Raw genomic sequence first — 17,344 nt, 5'->3', positions numbered from 1 at the left:
CTGTGCCCCAGTCTCCGCCCGCCCGCGTCCCGACGGCTCCTCCGCCCCCTACCACCCGCCCGCCGCCGAATTCGACCTGGATCTGGACCCGGACGGGGAATCAGACCCGGACTCGAAGCTGGGGGAGTGATGGGAACTGCAGACCGGCGCTAGACTGTGGCACAGGGCGCGAGGTTCGCGGAAGGCGCGATGCTGGGACATACCCCAGCCCAGCTTTAATTCCTGCCTGTCTCGTGCCACCAGCAGCCCTGGACGGGTGGGGGTACACTACTTCTCAGGTTACCCTTTCCTTCGAACATCCCTCAGTGGGATTAATGAGCCTAACCTTGCTTTGTAATTGGCTCTCAGGCACGTGGGGTCCCTCCTGACTTGGCCTTGCCACCCCCTTTCCATCCTTCAGCGGTTTTGGAGCACGGGATGCATATCCTCCTCGGTTATCAGCACAGCAAGTCCACGCGGCCCCCACAGTGGAGAGATAGGGAATCTCCGGCGGGCGAACGTGACACGGACAGCTCAGGGACCCCTCCTCAATTTTCCTCTGGACTTAAGAGAGGCAGCGGAGATACAGAACCTGCCTGAGGCTCAAAGTTTTCCTCGGAGTCGGCAGCATGGTCGGGTGTTTCGGTTTAGTTTGATTTGGTTTTTGAGACAGAGTTTGACTATATAGTCCAGGCTGGCCTGGGACTCGAGATCCTCCTACCTCAGCCTCTCCTTTTCGGGATTATAGGCATGCACCGCCACGCCCCGGTTAAGCGGTTAAGGGCTCTGAAGTGGCCCAGACAGGGTCCCGCCTAGGTGGGGGGGTCCCCTGCCCCAGCTTCCGGGGGCTCAGGGTTCTCTGATCCTGCAGACTCCAGTAGGCAGTCAGGGACCCTAAGACACCAGGGTGCCGGATGGGGCACCTGACCCTCGCGGGGTGGCACTAGAGGCCCAAAATGCCCCCACAGCCCCCACGACAACCCTAGCTGCCGAGAGGTCAAGGATCCCCGCGCCACACACGAAGCTCAGTTCCTCAACCGCCTGGCCGGGTGGGGCCCGGGCCACAGGCGGCAAAGTGGGAGCCTTTGGAGGAGTTGGGGAGCGTTTCCGCTACGTGGACTGCGTGGGTGATAGACGCGAGCAAAGAACCTTGCGCGGGCAGATGTTGAATCTACTCAGGCGCCTGGAGCGCAGAAACCTCCCACGTGAGGCCAGAGAGGTGGCCTGTGAGCATCTCTGCCTGGGCTACCTTCGCAGTCATTTCGGCACCCGGATCGGCCTTCACCAGCCAGGATTATCCGGGATTTGATTTATCAGCAAAGGCTTCTCTCACTATCGTCAAAGGAAGGCTTCCAGCCCCTGTGAAGCCCCAGCTACCGTCCTTCCACCTCCAGGTCACAGCCTGAGCGCTCTTCCTGCCTGTAACGCTGGGCGCTGTGAAAAGCTGGCTGTGTAAAGGGTTCGGAAACTTCGGCAGCGGGACCACCTGGCTCTCTGTGGCGCGGTGCAAGTGTGGCCAATGAGCCTGGACAAGATTCTCCTCCCACAGCTGCTCTCCCCACTGCATAAAGCCAGGGCTAAATGTGGTTGTAGGAGACATTGATTCACATACTCTCCGGTGCAGATGTGGACTCTGGAAAAAAAAAGAGACATAAGAGGGAAAACGGGATATCTGGATGAGCTGGTACATTCATGGTAATGCACCAGCATTGATTTCTCGATTTTGACGACTGTGCCTTGGCTGTGGACGGTGCGAACAGTGGGACATAATCAAGGTGGGAAAATGCATATATTGTTAGAGAAATCATCAGAATGGGTTTTTAAAAAGCCAAGACCTTCCCTAACTGTATCTTTCTACAAGAACTCCACCTGAAACATACAGAAACAGATTAAAATTAGAAGGACAGGGCCAAGGATTTAGCTCAGTGGTTCCACTGCCTGCCTCGAAAACTCAAGGTCCCAAGTTCGATCCCCAGTACCATAAATAAATAAATATATAAATAAATACAAAAGGACAGAGAAAGATATACCACGTTATCACTAATCAAAAGTAAAACTGTTTTCAGACAAAACAAACACCAAAACAAGAATAATTATCAAGAAAGAAGGCTTTGCATAATGATGGAAGTTTTCCAGAAAATGTAATACTTAAGATGCATACACCAAACAACTGAGTTTCAAAATATAGCAAGCAGAAAATGACAAAAAGGCAAGGAAAATGGACACACCTATTACAGTGGAGACTCCCACACTGCTCCTCCAGTACCTGACACATCAGTGGGCACAAACTCAGTAAAAATATGGCTGAATTGAACAGCACATCAGTGGCAGATGGATCCAATGACATTTATAGAATACTTCATCCAAGTTGCGCATGGTGGTGCATACCTGTAACCTGAGAACCCTGGGAGACTGAGACAGGAAGATGGCAAGTCTGAGCCCAGCTGGGAGAACTCAGGAACTCTGTGAAGCCCTGTTTCAAAACGTTTTTTAAAATTTTACAAAAAGGAGTGAGAATGTAGCTCTGCGAAAAGGTCATTGGTTCAGTCCCCAGTACAAAACAAAAACAACAGATAATGTTCTCAAGAGCACATGGAATATTTACCAGATAGGCCACAAAACTCAACAAACTTAAAAGAATAGAAATCATAAAAATATGCCACAACAGAATTAAGCCAGAAATCATAGCAGGAAAGTAGCTACAAGATCCAAAAGTATTTAGAGATTAAATAATGAACTTCTATATAACACAAGGATCAAAGAAGTCTCAAGAAAAATTTAGAATTGTTTTGAACTAAATGCAAATGAACATGCCGTGTGCTGAGTGTGGGTACAGTCACAAAGCGTGGAGGGACAGGGACACCACTGGATGCAGGTGTCAGGGAAAAAGAAAGATTTAAAATCAACCACCCAAATTTTCTAATTGGGAAAGCAGAGAGGAAAGGGAACGTTAAATCAAAAGCAAGCAGAAAAAAAGAAATAATAAAAATTAGGGCAGGAATCAATTAAATTGGAAGCAGGAAATCAAAAGAAAAAAAATCATTGAAGCCAAAAGCTGAATCTTTAAAAAGTTTGATAAGGGCTGGGGATTTATCTCAATTATCTCAATGGTGCTGCCACCTGCCCTGCAAGCACAAGGTCCTGAGTTTGATCCCCAGTACCAAAACAGTTTAATAAAATGCATGAGCTTTTATCCAGGCTCAGAAAAATAGAAGAAAGAAATCTAAATTGCTCATATCATTAATGAGAACAGAATCATCACCATGGACCCCATAGCCATTAAAAAGAAAATAAACATTACAATAATTCTATACCTATACATTTGATAACTTTGATGAAATGGACCAATTTCCTGAAAGATACAAATTAGCAAAACTCATATGAAGAGAAATAATCAAAGTAGAACTTTATCTATTAAAAAATAAAATCATAGGGCCGGGGATTTAGCTCAGCAGTTCAGTGGCCTGCCTCACAAGCGCAAGGACCCGAGTTCAATCCCTGGTACCAAAAAATAAAATAAAAAAATAAAATCATTAATCTCCCTTAAAAAAAAGAAAGAAAGAACACACCTGGCCCAGATTATTTCGTTATGATTTTCAAGAAGCATTTAAAAAATGATACCAATTCTCTACAATCTTTTGCAGAAGATGGAAACATAGGAAATATTTTCAGTGCATTCTATGAGGTCATCATTACTTTAATAGCAAAGCCAGATAAGTACATTAAAAATAAGGAAATCAATATACCAAGCTCTCACACAGATTTTTGAAAATCCTCATCAAAATATTAGCAAATTATCTCCATATGCTTCAAGAAATTATATATATGGAATTTATTCCAGGAATGCATATTATATATGTGGAATTTATTCCAGAAATGCAAGGCTGGTTCAAGCAAAAATCCATTAATGTAATCTATCATGTCAACAGGCTAAATAAAAGAATCATAGTGTCACATCTACAGATGCAAAAATATATATATAAAATCCAAAACTCTCATGATTTTAAAACACATTCTCAGAAAACTAGGAACGGAAGTTCTTTAACATGATAAAGAAGATCTACAAAAAAATCCTACAATTAGCATCTTACTTAATAATGAGAAACCAACAAGAAGAAAAAATGAGAACCAAGACCTGCCATGTAGAGGTACAAGATCCCAACAATGAATGAATGTAACTGTACTGTATCCCTAAAATGTACCAATAAACTCAATTAAAGCTGAAAAAAAATAATGAGAAACTAAATACTTTCTCCTTAATTTGGGGAAAAAGGTAGGAAGTACCCTCTTACCACACTACTCATATTATACTGGAAATCCTAGTCAGTGAAGTAAGATGATAATAAGGAATAAAATGAAAAAAATAACACTGTCTTGGGTCACAAATGAAATGACTGTCAACTTCTGTATATTGTCAACTCTGTATATATGTTTGCAGTAAACCTCAAGGTACAAGTTTAATATATAAAAACCTGTTGCTTTCTTATATATCAATAATGAACAATTGAAATTTGAAATTACAATATCATTTACATTAACAGAGACAAATGAAGTATGTTGGTAAAAAGCTTAAATATATATATGCAGGAACAATATAAGGAAAACTGTTAAGACTCTGAGGAAAGAAATCAAAGATCTAAATAAATGGAGAGATATTTCATGTTCATGAACAGGAAGACTCACTATTGTTAATAAAACTTCCTACTTGAGGGACAAAGTCAGAGGGCTGATACCACCCAGCTCTGGGACCCACTGTGGAGCCACAGTGACTGAGGCAGTGGAACTCATGAAGAGACAGACACAGAAATCAATAAAACAAAAATGGACCTATACAAATACCATCAGCAGATCTTGACAAGATACAAAGGCAGACCACTGGGGATAGGATAGTTTTTTTTTTAATGAATGGTGCTGGAAAAATAGACATCAATAGTAAAATAGTAGTAGAAGTAGTAGTAGTAGTAGTAGTAGTAGTAGAAGTAGAAGTAGTAGTAGTAGTAGTAGTAGTAGTAGTAGTAGTAGTAGTAGTAGAAGTAGTAGTAAAACTGGGGATAGGATAGTTTTTTTTTAATGAATGGTGCTGGAAAAATAGACATCAATAGTAAAATAGTAGTAGTAGTAGTAGTAGAAGTAGTAGTAGTAGTAGAAGTAGTAGTAGTAGTAGTAGTAGTAGTAGTAGTAGTAGTAGTAGTAGTAGTAGAAGTAGTAGTAATTTGGGCCCAGAATTTATACCTAACTCCAAAATTAACCTAAGGAAGTCCATCGACCTAAATGTAAGAACACTATAAACCTTCTAAAATGTAATCCCAGCCTTTGGGAGGCTGAAGCAGGAGGATCACTGTGAGTTCAAGGCCAGCCTGGGCTACATAGCTAGATTCTGTTTTAAAAACAAAAACAAGGCCTATCTGAGCTGTTTGGCTCCGGGAGTGCCATCTGGCCAGACTAGTAAAGGTCTGCTCCCTTTAAAAACAAAAACAAAACCAAACAAACCAAAAAAAACCAAACAAAAACAAAAAAACTTCTTAAAAGGTAACTTAGGAAAAAATCTAGATGACTTCTGTTTTGGTGATGACTTTTTAGAAACAATCTCAAAAGCATGATTCATGAAAAAACTGAAAAGTTGGACTTTATTAATTTTTGTTTAAACTTAAAATATCTATTCTGTGAAAGATACTGTTAAGATAATGAAAGATAAACCACAGACTTACCACAAATATTTGCACCGCACTTGTCTCTTTAAGGACTTGTATCCAACAGATGGAACAAACTCTTAAAACTCAGTAATAAATCAAGCAACTTGATATTTTTTTCAGCTTTAATTGAGTTTATTGGTACATTTTAGGGATACAGTACAGTTACATTCATTGTTGGGATCTTGTACCTCTACATGACAAGTCTTGATTCTCATTTTTTCCCCTTACCTCTGCCCTCCCTTCATCCCCTCCAAGCAACTTGATTTTTAAGTGAGCAAAAGAACTGCACAGATATCTCACCATGAAGATAACAGCTAGCAAGGAATTATGTGAAATGGTGCTCAACATTATGTTCTGTTAAGGATAATGCCCTCCACACAAGGAATCAAACTCAGGACCTTGCACTTGCCAGGCAGGTGCAGCACCACTGAGCTACATCCCCAGCCTTCACGTGTTAAGGAGCTGAAAACTTAAACAATAATGAGGCATCACTGCATACCTAAAACTCACACCAAATGCTTATGCGGATATGGGGATCAGGAACTCTCGAGTATTGCTGGTGGGAATGCAAAAATAATACAGCCACTTTGAAAGGCAGCTTGGAAGATTATCACAAAACTAAACACAATCTTACCATATGGCCTTGCAGTCATTCTCCTTGGTATGTACTCAGTTGAGTTGATAATTTAATCCCTCAAAAACATGCATGTGAGTCCTTATAGCAGCTTTTCTATAACAGTCGCATGTTGGAATCAATCGAGATGATCCTTCCACTGATGAATATATAAATAAACTGAGACACATCCAGACAATGAAGTATTACTTAATGATAAAAGGAAATTAGCTAACCAGCCATGAAAAGACAGAGGAACTTTAAATGGATCTTGCTAAATGAAAGGAATCAGTCTGAAAGAGCTACATACTAATATGACTTTCTAGAAAGGGCAAAACTGTGGACGGTAAAAATAACAGTAGTTTCTAGGAGATGCGGAGGGAGAAAGATGAATAGTCAGAGCATGGAGGATTGGAGAGCAGTGAAATAAGTGCAAAACTAATTGGCCTAAGTGTGATACTATATGGCATTATACATATGTCCAAGTCCACAGAATGGACAATACGAAAAACAAACCCCAATTCAAACACAGACTTTAGCTAATAAGGAAGGTATCAACACTAGTTCATCAATTACAACAAATGTACCACATCATGTAAGATGTTAATAATAGGGGAAACTGTGGGAGTGTATATGGGAATTCTCTGTACTTTCTGCTTAGGTTTTAAAAATAAAGATAAAGCCTTGTTCCTGTAGCTGACGAAGACCAGAAAGAAGAACTTTCAGTTCCTCTCCATTCTGGTTTACACCTTCATTTTTTGGTCCCTGGAAACTCCCCATGGATATTTTGAGATAAGCTATGACCTTAAAAACGATGTCTGTTATCTTTTATTAGCATTTCTAGGGGAGATTTTTCATTTAACCAGTTCACAATTGTTGTTAAAACTGGAAATCATATACTCTCCTTCAGAAGTTCAACGTGCTTTTAGTTGTGGTGTCAAAACCAACTTGAACCAATTTCTGCAGAAGAGAACCTAGTGGCTTACAGAGAGGGTACCAGACTGGGTGTTACTGCACCCACAAAGACAGCTATCAGGAATCCTCCCCCTGCTCCCACCTCTGGCACCTCTAACTCTTCCTTGCTGGAGGCTGCACACCATGCCCAGCCATGCACCTGCCTACAGCATGGGGACAGTGGGAGAATGGCAGGCCATTGGGGCGCAGAGTGCACCGTGTCCACGTGTCAACACCTAGTGCCTCCCGTATGCCGGAAAATGTGATAGAATTGTCCTGAGGGACAGGAGAGCAGAAGGCAGGTGGGGTTGTCAACCACAAACCCAAATACAGCACTTAGAATACAAGAAGGACTGAGTACAGAGGCAGAATGGAGGCAAGTGTTGCTCCACCTGCAGGAGGAGTCTCAGGCCACTCGGAGAGCAGAAGTCAAGGCAGGATCTGCAGGGCGAGCCTGTGTGGCCACCTCTGTCCCAGATTCCTCTCCAAGAGGCAGCTAGGATGCCTGAGCTGGGGGTCTGTCCACCCAGACACCCAGAAAGAGTCTCACAAAGTTAGTCAGGCTGGGCTTGAACTTGTGCCAATTCTTCCCCAGTCTCCTAGAATGCTGGGGTTAACAGGTGTGTGCCACCATGCCTGTCTTTTTACTATTTTTTAAATTTTTATTTATTTTTGTGGTGCTGGGCCTTGAACCCAATTAAAAAAAAAAAAGCAAAAACAAAAACACTTTTAACGAGTGTTTCTTCACCAGTGAGGCACTTAGCACTACTCCTTTTGCTTCCTGAATTATATTTCTACCCAGTCCTTCATAGATGTCAATCCTGAAATCCCACATACTTGCTCTTGGAGATCTCTGGGCTGTCACTGTCTCCATTAAAAAAAACTCATCACCTTTTAATTTAACTTTAAAAAATCTCTGGCAACTGTATGATTTTATGTACTTACGAATTGTAACAATTTCTATTACTGAACAAACCAAAGCCAAGTCTATAGATTGACAAATCTCAGATTCCCACCACCAAAAGTCCATAAACATCCCCACCTCCACCACTGTAGTGCTCCTGGACTCTACAGGAGAGCCTGGACTCTGAACGTGTATTTTTAATTTCTATTTAATAAATCCCTTAATGCCTCTTACTGATTCATCTGAAAAATTCTTCCTCCACAACAGGAAGCAGTGAACATAACACATTAATTGTATGAATAGGATGGGTTTAGGAACATCCTAGGACCCCGTCCTGTAACACTATTGCTAGGAAGAAAGAGCTCTGTCTATAACCTGCTGATCAAGGAAGACTCCAGCAGAACAAAACGAAGTGTGTTTATGTGTATATGTAAGCATGTGTGCTGGGGACCAAACCCAGGGCCTTGTCATGCTAAGCACACACTCTGTCATGGAGCTGCATTGAAGATACACCCTATCCCACAGGCAGGCAGGACACAGCTTAAGAGTCAACCCTCCTGGGTGGCCTGGGGCTGCCCAAGGGGTGAGTGGGAGAGTGAATCTCTCTGGGAGGACTAGGAGGCAAGAGGAATGGGGAGCAGCGAAAGGAGAACTAGGCAGATAGCTAGACATTAGCAGAGCTGAGGGACGAAGAGGGTGTAAAATAGCAAGCTTTGCTAGCTGCACTAAGTAAAGAAACGCTGGGTAGGTCTCTGACCTAAATCAACCCCACAGAGCACAGTGAAATACTGTACCTGTTCCTTCAGATACCTGGCCACTTGGCTGTCTATTTCCACAACAGGGCACCCAGAATTCCTGGTTGCCAGTGCCTATGCCCAATGATACCAGAAAAGAGTATTATTTAAAGACTCCCTCCTTGGAATGAGACCTGATTAAGATTCTTTTATTTATTTATTTATTTTTCTCTTTTTTTGAGACAAGGTCTTGCTTGCTATGTAGCCCAGGCTGGTCTGGAGCTCTAAGCAATCCAACTGCCTCAGCCTCCCAAGTGGTGGAATTACAGGCCTGTGCCACCATGCCCAGCATGACTGAGATTCTTATGGATCAAGGCCCCTGAGAAAACACTGACTACCCAAAAAGAACAAGGAAGGCAGTTTTGAGATGTCAACATTCCCAAGTAACCCTAAGAGAAATGTCAGTAAGCACCGTAATTGTCCCAGTTTTGGGAACCCTTGCATTAAAAGCATCCAAACTGGCACTTGGGACAGATGCTTTCACAGTATTGCCTGCCTACTGCTTGAAGGCGCTACTCTGTATCTACTCTGCAGTGAATTCTCCTAGACTTCTGCACAGCTGTGTGTCTTAACTGAATTCCCTCATCAAGGGCACGGGGATTCAAGGCCCAAGGAAGTGAGAGTGCAAGGGACCAAGGACTCGGTTCTGTGAGCCACGGGGCAGGGGAGCAGGTGGACACCAGGGTCACCCTCTCCAGGGACCATGGATGCTGTGGAGCCAGATGGCTGTAGGAAACCATCGCCCCACTGGTACCCCAGCCACACACGCACACAGCCAGTTCGTTGCTACATGAGGACCTGGCTTCACAGGGACAGGAGGGCAGCTGGGGCCAGGGCTCTGCTTTTTGTGGTGCCTGTGGTGGAGCCTGCCCCCTCCTCCACCTGCCGTCCTGGATCCCAGCCCAGTGTGTGACTCTTTGGATCTGACTTAGGTTTGCTCTCACTTGTTTTATTTTTCACTTACCAGCTATGTGTTAGTAGAGTCCTCCTCACCAAAGGATTTGCCAGGATTTTTGTGATAAAATAGACGGATTTCCAACAAACGCTAGAAGAACCACTGAAAAGTGGTATTTTTCAAGTGATTATGAGGCAGGGAACATATTGTCATCCAGGGCTGCAAGCCTGGTGTCCATGCTGAGAGGCGGTGACAGATGTCCCCTGTTAATGCACAGTGATTAAATGTCACTGTGGAGTGCCTCCTGGTCCACACAACCCACTCCTTTCTTCCCACAGCCGTGGCGTCACCACTGGCCGTGAGTCACCTTTCCTGCAAACTGCCGGTCTTCTCCTGAGGGGACCTGGTACCAACAGCAGCCCTGCCCTGCTCCAACCATGACCCCACCCCAGAGGGCCCTGGGGACAGAGTCCCTTGCCATTGGATGTGGGATTCACCCCAAAGACAGAATTTAGCAGAAATGCAAAGCTCTATTTAGAGGGAGGTCCGCTGAGCATTGTTATAGCAGCAAAAGTGGAAAACAACTAGAAAATCTTTTCATAGGTGGATAAATAAATGGTGATAAATTCACTTGATTGGTTGCAATGTGGCTGTTAAAGCAGGAATTGTGGGACACTTTGTTAAATGTGGCAACTGAGCAGCAGTTTTGTTTTCATTGTTTCCCAAAACTTTGCACAAATGAAAGTAAAAGGGAAAATTATAAATCCACAAAGTTCAAGAAAATGGAGCAGAGGATAGGCAACAAAGAACAGCAAACTAGGAAAGGTGCCAGGAACTCGGCAAGCCAAGAACCAGGGGCTGACAATCTCAGGAGGGGCAGGGACATAAGGCACCTGAGCAGACACCAACTACACAGGGCTGTGAGCCACGGGGCAGGGGAGCAGTGGGTATGAGTGGACACCAGGGCCACCCTCTCCTGGGACCAGGGACATTGAGGACCTGGGAACCATTATCTGACTGGCTCCCCAGCACCCCCACAAACATGCTCACACACCTCATCACACACATGAACATAGCTGCACGTGCACACACATGCACCAGCTCACACTCACGCATGTTTACACTCGCACATGCTCACACATGCAGACACACAGCCACATGCATAGAGTCACATACTCACAACAGAACTTCTACCTGCTTTATGTAGTTTATTCAGTACTGGGTGAAACTCAGATCCACATTTGTGCTAGGCCAGAGCTCTGCTGCTGATCTGTACTCGGCCATTTTCTCCTTGTCACATCTGAAATGATGTGTAATATTAATGAAGCCCAAGACCAAAACAAGTAAGGGGAAAATAGAAAACTCAGTGGAAAGAGAGCAAAAGTCCAGAACCAGGAAGAGCTGGGAGAGCTGTAATTAACTCCACCAGAGATAGGGGGCACTGTTAATGAAACAAGAACTGCTGGAGCAAAGAGGCAGAGGTAAGAAATGACTGAATGACCTCTTGGATTTAAAAATGTAATCAAAGTGCAAAAACAATACAAGGGCAAGAGCTTAACACAGCACTGACAACACCTCTCGGGTGGGGAGAAGCGAGGAGATGAACCATAAGACAAAAATATGAAAATCGGAGATTTCATACTCTGTGTGGTGTGCATGTGCAGCTGTGTGTGTTTGTGAGGAACTCTGGGTCTTTGAAGGTTGGCAATGTGCAGGGAGGCTTGGGCATCAATGGCAGTGAATTCCAGGCTATGCCAACTCTAGGTACAGTGGCAGCTCCCAGTCCTCGTACTACCCACAGTAAGGGGTGTTGCTGGGGCAACTTGCTCTGCAACACCAAGAACTGGACATCACAGTGGAAGTTGATGCTGGGCACAAAGAGGTAAGAAGCTGCTGCTACTCCACCCTTCTGCCCTTCCGTCACAAAGCTGCCTCCTCTGAGCTTCAGGGGAATTTGAAAGCTGGTGCCTTCACCCCTTCATTTTTCTTTTACCCGTGCATTACTTAGTTGTTGTCACTGCAGCAAACAACTTAACGAGGGAAGGTTTACTTGGCCCACAGTTTCAGAGGTTTCAGCCCATAATCGGTTGGCTTCAAGGCAGAAACATTAAGGGGGAAGAAAACTGTTCACATCATGACAGCCAAGGAGTAAAGACTGGGCAAGAGCCAGAGAGGAAGGGACCAGGGATGAGATCTAGGAAATCCTAGAGTTGAAAAGTGCACTAACTGAAATTAAATTCATCAGAGGACCTGACAGCAGGTTTGAGCAGAACTCAAAGTGTATTCTCAAGTCTGAGAAAAAGAAAGAAAGTACACAAAGAAAAGTTAACAAAGCCCAATGTGCTGTGGACCGTGTGGAGCAGACCAACATGTAGGCATCTCAGGAGAAGGGAGAGTGGACTACATTCACAGAATGTCGATGGAATTGTCTGAATCTGTGAAGCTAGGATTGCAAATTCAAAAGCACAGACACCAAGGATAACTATTAATCAGTGCTTCCATTGCTGGGACACCACACGCGACACCCAGAATTTTATGGAGGAGAGGTTAATTTGGGTTCATGGTTTCAGAGGATTCAGTCCATGGTCAGCTGGCTCCAAGGCAGAAACATCATGGCAGAAGGGCATGGTGGAGCAAAGCTCCTCAGTTCAGGGCATCCCAGAAGGAGAGCTGGCAAAACAGTGGTGGAGAGCAAGAGGCCAGGGGCTATATGCAAGGGGTGATTTAAATTTTTTAAATTTATCACAGTAAAAGACACATTACCAGTATGTCCTCATCCACCTTTACTTGCTGGATCTGTCACCTTGCAACTTTTGGCTCGTCCCCAAAATCAAAATCACCACGAGAGGTAAACATTTGAATCAATTGATGACATCGAGGCAGCCAGTACAGTGCAGCTAAAAACACTCTGGAAAGGACTTTCAGAGCTGCTTCAGAAAATGGCAAGATCAACGGGACACAAGTGAAGTGATGGGGAATATTTTGAGGGAATTGATGGCAATGTTTCTTTTACTATAACAATTTTTTAAATTTATACACTTACTGTATTTTTCAGTCATGCCTCATATCATACCCAGGGTCACACCTTTGCCTGATTTTTTTTTTTTTTACTAAATCCCAGAACAAGTTGCTATCGAGGGGACATGCTCAGAAGTGAGTCTAAGTGTCTGTAGCATGCTTGCTTTTAAATGAGAGAGAGAGAGAGAGAGAGAGAGAGAGAGAGAGAGAGAGAGAGAGAGAGAAAAAGCTCAGAAGTGTCTAAGTGTGTGTAGCATGCTTGCGTTTAAATGAGAGAGAGAGAGAGAGAGAGAGAGAGAGAGAGAGAGGAAGAGAGCAAGAGAGAGGGAGAAGGAGGAGGAGGAGGAAGAGAGACAAGAAATAGAAAAAGAGAAAGAGAAGGGGGGTGGGATTTAGCTCAGTGTTTCTGCCGCCTGCCTCGCAAGTGCAAGGTCCAGAGTTTGACCCCTAGTACAAAAAAAAGAAAGAAAGAAAGAAAGGAAGAAAGAAAGAAAGAAGAAAGAGCCATGTGGAGAGCAAGAGAGAGGGAGAAGGAGGAGGAGGAGGAAGAGAGACAAGAAATAGAAAAAGAGAAAGAGAAGGGGGGTGGGATTTAGCTCAGTGTTTCTGCCGCCTGCCTCGCAAGTGCAAGGTCCAGAGTTTGACCCCTAGTACAAAAAAAAGAAAGAAAGAAAGAAAGGAAGAAAGAAAGAAAGAAGAAAGAGCCATGTGGTTGGTGGGGAATCCAAATGATAGTTTATGAGTGCTTGTTGTATGTCAACTTTTCTGTAAATTTGAAATAAAAGTCAATAGGACAAAGGATCCATTTCTGGCCACATGTAACAACCTCTGTGCAGGTTGGTTTCTTCTGAACATGAATCTGACATGGAGTTTGGGTATGAGATGCCTATTGCTCAAAAGGAAACTAAGGCAGCAGGATTGGGCAGGGCAAAGGGTTGACTCTGCTGAAGACTCAAGCAGCCTGGGTCCAAGCCATGGGACACAGTGGGCTCGTGAGCATCACACACTGGGTCATGGGCTGAGTGAGACCAGCTGCGGGCTGCATGCAGGTCCCAGGGAGAGCAGGCAGCAACCTCAGGATGGCCCTGCTGAACCCTCTGCCACACAATGGCTCCTGCTCTAAGGCTCTAGGTGGGACACCTCCTGGTGCACCAGAGAAGATTGCAGCTCTCTTTTGACACAGGAAGCTCCCCACTTGCTAGACCTCCCTCAGCATCTGTGGGGACTCCAAAACCAGGGAACAGATACAGCAACCTGGAGTCTCTGGTCCCTTAAATGAAATGGCATTAGATCTGCACATAATTGCATACACCTCCCTGATACTTTACAGCACTTCTGGATTACTAGATTACTCACAACACAATGTCAACACTATTCAGACAGTTGAACTTGGGTTCCAATTAATTACTGGGGGTTTTCCCAGAGAATACACATTAAAGAATTAATGCTATTGTTTTAGAACAAATACTGCCCAAATACTGTCTTTAGTAGGATTGTAATCAGCTTTACCCACTTTCCACCTAATCTGATGGAAACAGATTTTCCACAAAATCTTTTTTTTTATTCAGTTATTATTAAAAGATCACCTATTTGGATCTGCCTCAAACTCTAAGTTCCCAAGATCAATTTATAAGTACACAGATAACCAAGCCAGGGCCTGGATTGCTCTACTTTTAATTAAAATATGAAATATAGAGAGTTGGATTTTCATGTGCCATGGAATGTGGGGGAAGGGTATTGTTAGGCTCTGCGTTGCTGAAAATATTTTAGCATTTTAGCTTGTTTTCCAGGCTCTGTGTTATAAGTCTGTTCATCATAATGCCTTTTGACCCTCTGCACTTACTCTATCATAATTATCCTTTAATACTCTTATAAATGAACTTCTAGCTTATCTTCCATTAATTCTCCAGAACAAGAAAAGCCATCTACACAGAGTATTTAACTCTTTTGTAGACCTCTATTCCAGAGACTAAGGCGGGCATTTACCCAGATGGGATCCACCACCCTGCCGTGTAGACAAGGGCTGAATCTCAGCTACCTCCCATACTGGCCAAGACTTCCGGGTGCCCAGGTGTAGATAGACTTGGGGTTCAGATCTGATTAGCCCATACCTCCCCACTGCCCCAAGAGGGATCCACTCTGGGTGCTGGAGGTGGGGACACATCCTGTTGGGATGCTGGGCTGCTGGACCTGGGATGGCCTTGTGCTCTGGGAATGGGGTCTCAAGGTCCCACCCTGGGCCCCGGCTGGGGAAAGGGCACAGACAGCAGACATGTGGGGCTCAGGACATCCCTGAGGGGCATTACACAAGTCCTGGCTTCCCTCAGCCTCCTCTCAGCCTGGAGAAGGCAGTGTGGACCACGTGGGAACAAGCCTGACCCACGTCCACAGAGACACCTCTCAGGAGGAGGTAGGAAGAGGGCCTCACTCTGAGCAGGGTTCCAGCTCCCTACAGGGCCCCCATTAGGATGAACATCAGTCTGGTTAAAGGTTTCCAGAGTGTCTTGGGCCATGCTCACTGCTGTAACAAGGTTGCCTGGACTGAAAAACGAGTAAGTCACAGAAAAGCACCACTCACAGTGCGAGAGGGGATCCAAGGTGTCCAGGGCCAGACCAAGTAAAGGCCTGTCCCTCAACAATGGGGATACTTTCTAGGATACTTTCTAGTAGAGTGGAACCACAGTAGGGGTTCAGGCTCCCCCAGCCTCTTTCATGGGGTCACAGGCCCCACCTCTCACACTGAACCCAGGTACCAGGGTCCAGCATACAAATGGGGACAACTGAGTGCTCAACAGAGCCCAGCACCAGCCCATCTGGAGCTCCAGAGTCCACATTTGAAAGATCCAGAAGATCCACAAGGATCCAGACCAAGACCAAAGTCTCATCCAGCAAAGAGGAGTTTTTGTTCCAGCCACACATATGACTTAGAAACGGTGCAAAGGGTCACATCTAAAGGAATCCTGGTTAGTTATGGTAATGACCCAATACCACTGCAAATGTGAGATTTCAAGAGGAGGGAAGATAGTTCGAGGAAACACAGAGGCCATGACCACTCCGTCCTCCAAGCTTCCCTGAAGCGCTGCGTGGAGAGGTTGTAAATGGACTCTCCCAACATCCGGAACAGGACCACCAGGAGAAGCCCCTTGCAGCCCGAGGGGTCTCTGGTCAAATTCTGAGGACAAAATGAACTTTCAGGGGAGGACAGCAGAGGCAACAACAGAGACAACGACAATCACAGGATGATGCTTAGCACAAGCTTATGAACCTCCGAAACTGCTCAGCCCTTTCTGAGCTTCAGTTTCCAGCTCAGATAGAGAGACAACACAGTACTGCTATAACTCTCACTCCATGGAGGCACTGGAATGTTGGACCCATGCTCCACAGAGACACTAGAACGCTGGTCCCACAATTCACAGAGACATTGGAATGCTGGACTCATTATCCCTGGAGACACTGGAACACTGGCCCCAGACTCCATGTAGACATTGGAATGCTGGCCTCACATTCCATTTATCACATGATATCATTGCACTTTTTTTTTTCACCTTGGACATTGCTCCTGTTTATAAGCCCATCTTATTCTTTCTCTCTCTCTCTTAAGATAGTCTTGCTGTATTGTTCAAGCTGGCCTGAAACTGCTAGGTTCAAACGATTCTCCTGCCACAGGTTCCCAGTAGCTAGGGTTGTAATTGCTCACCACCACATCCAGTTGACTTTGTCCTCTGGAGTTGCTACTTGGCGTTCTGTAGTGTGGCTGTAACACGGTGCAACTGCCCCAGTAAAAGACATTTTGCTTTCTGCATTTTTCAGTTCAGTGAAACTTATTTATGCATCTTTGTGCCCTTACTTCTAGATGGAAATTTCTAAGTGTGTCTAAGTGCAGACGTGTTATCTTCGGTTGTCAATTCTTTGTTTTACTGTACTATGACCAGTAAGTGTGACCTATGTCACAATTTTTATTTTTGGAAATTTGTTGATAATTTCTTTGTGGCTTCATATATGAAGTCCTAATTTGGGGACTAAACTACATGTGGCTGACAATCATGTGTACTTTAATGGATAAAAGACCTGTATTTATTGTATGATATTTATCATTTCTGCTATTCAAGAGCTCTGCTTATTTTTGTCTTCCTGACTTCTGTCCATTTTAAGAGGTATGCACTGAAAACCTTCCAGGAAGGTGGCATTTTACATCTGTGCAGTTCCACGTGTTTTTGCAGTCACTACTGTAATATTTATTCATTCCCTCCTGTGTGTCAGAACCTGCCATAAGGACTTCACCTCCTACTATCTCATTTAAATCCTCACAATAGCCCAAAAGGGAAGCATTTTTGTTATTGACCTTGTTTTTCAGATGAGAAAACAGTGAGGCGAAGATTGAAGTCCCCACACCTTGAGTCCAAGCTGTGCACTCCCCTCGCTGTCACCACCTCCTTCCTGGGCTGACATTCATTCTATGCACCACCAAGAAAGCAGGATGGGCCTGACACCATG

The sequence above is a fragment of the Fukomys damarensis genome, unplaced genomic scaffold (assembly GCF_012274545.1).
Source record: "Fukomys damarensis isolate Sample0158 unplaced genomic scaffold, DMR_v1.0_HiC HiC_scaffold_7, whole genome shotgun sequence".
NCBI classification, from domain to species: Eukaryota; Metazoa; Chordata; class Mammalia; order Rodentia; family Bathyergidae; genus Fukomys; species Fukomys damarensis.
The sequence above is the reverse complement of the archived record's forward strand: the minus strand, read 5'-3'. Positions refer to the sequence as shown.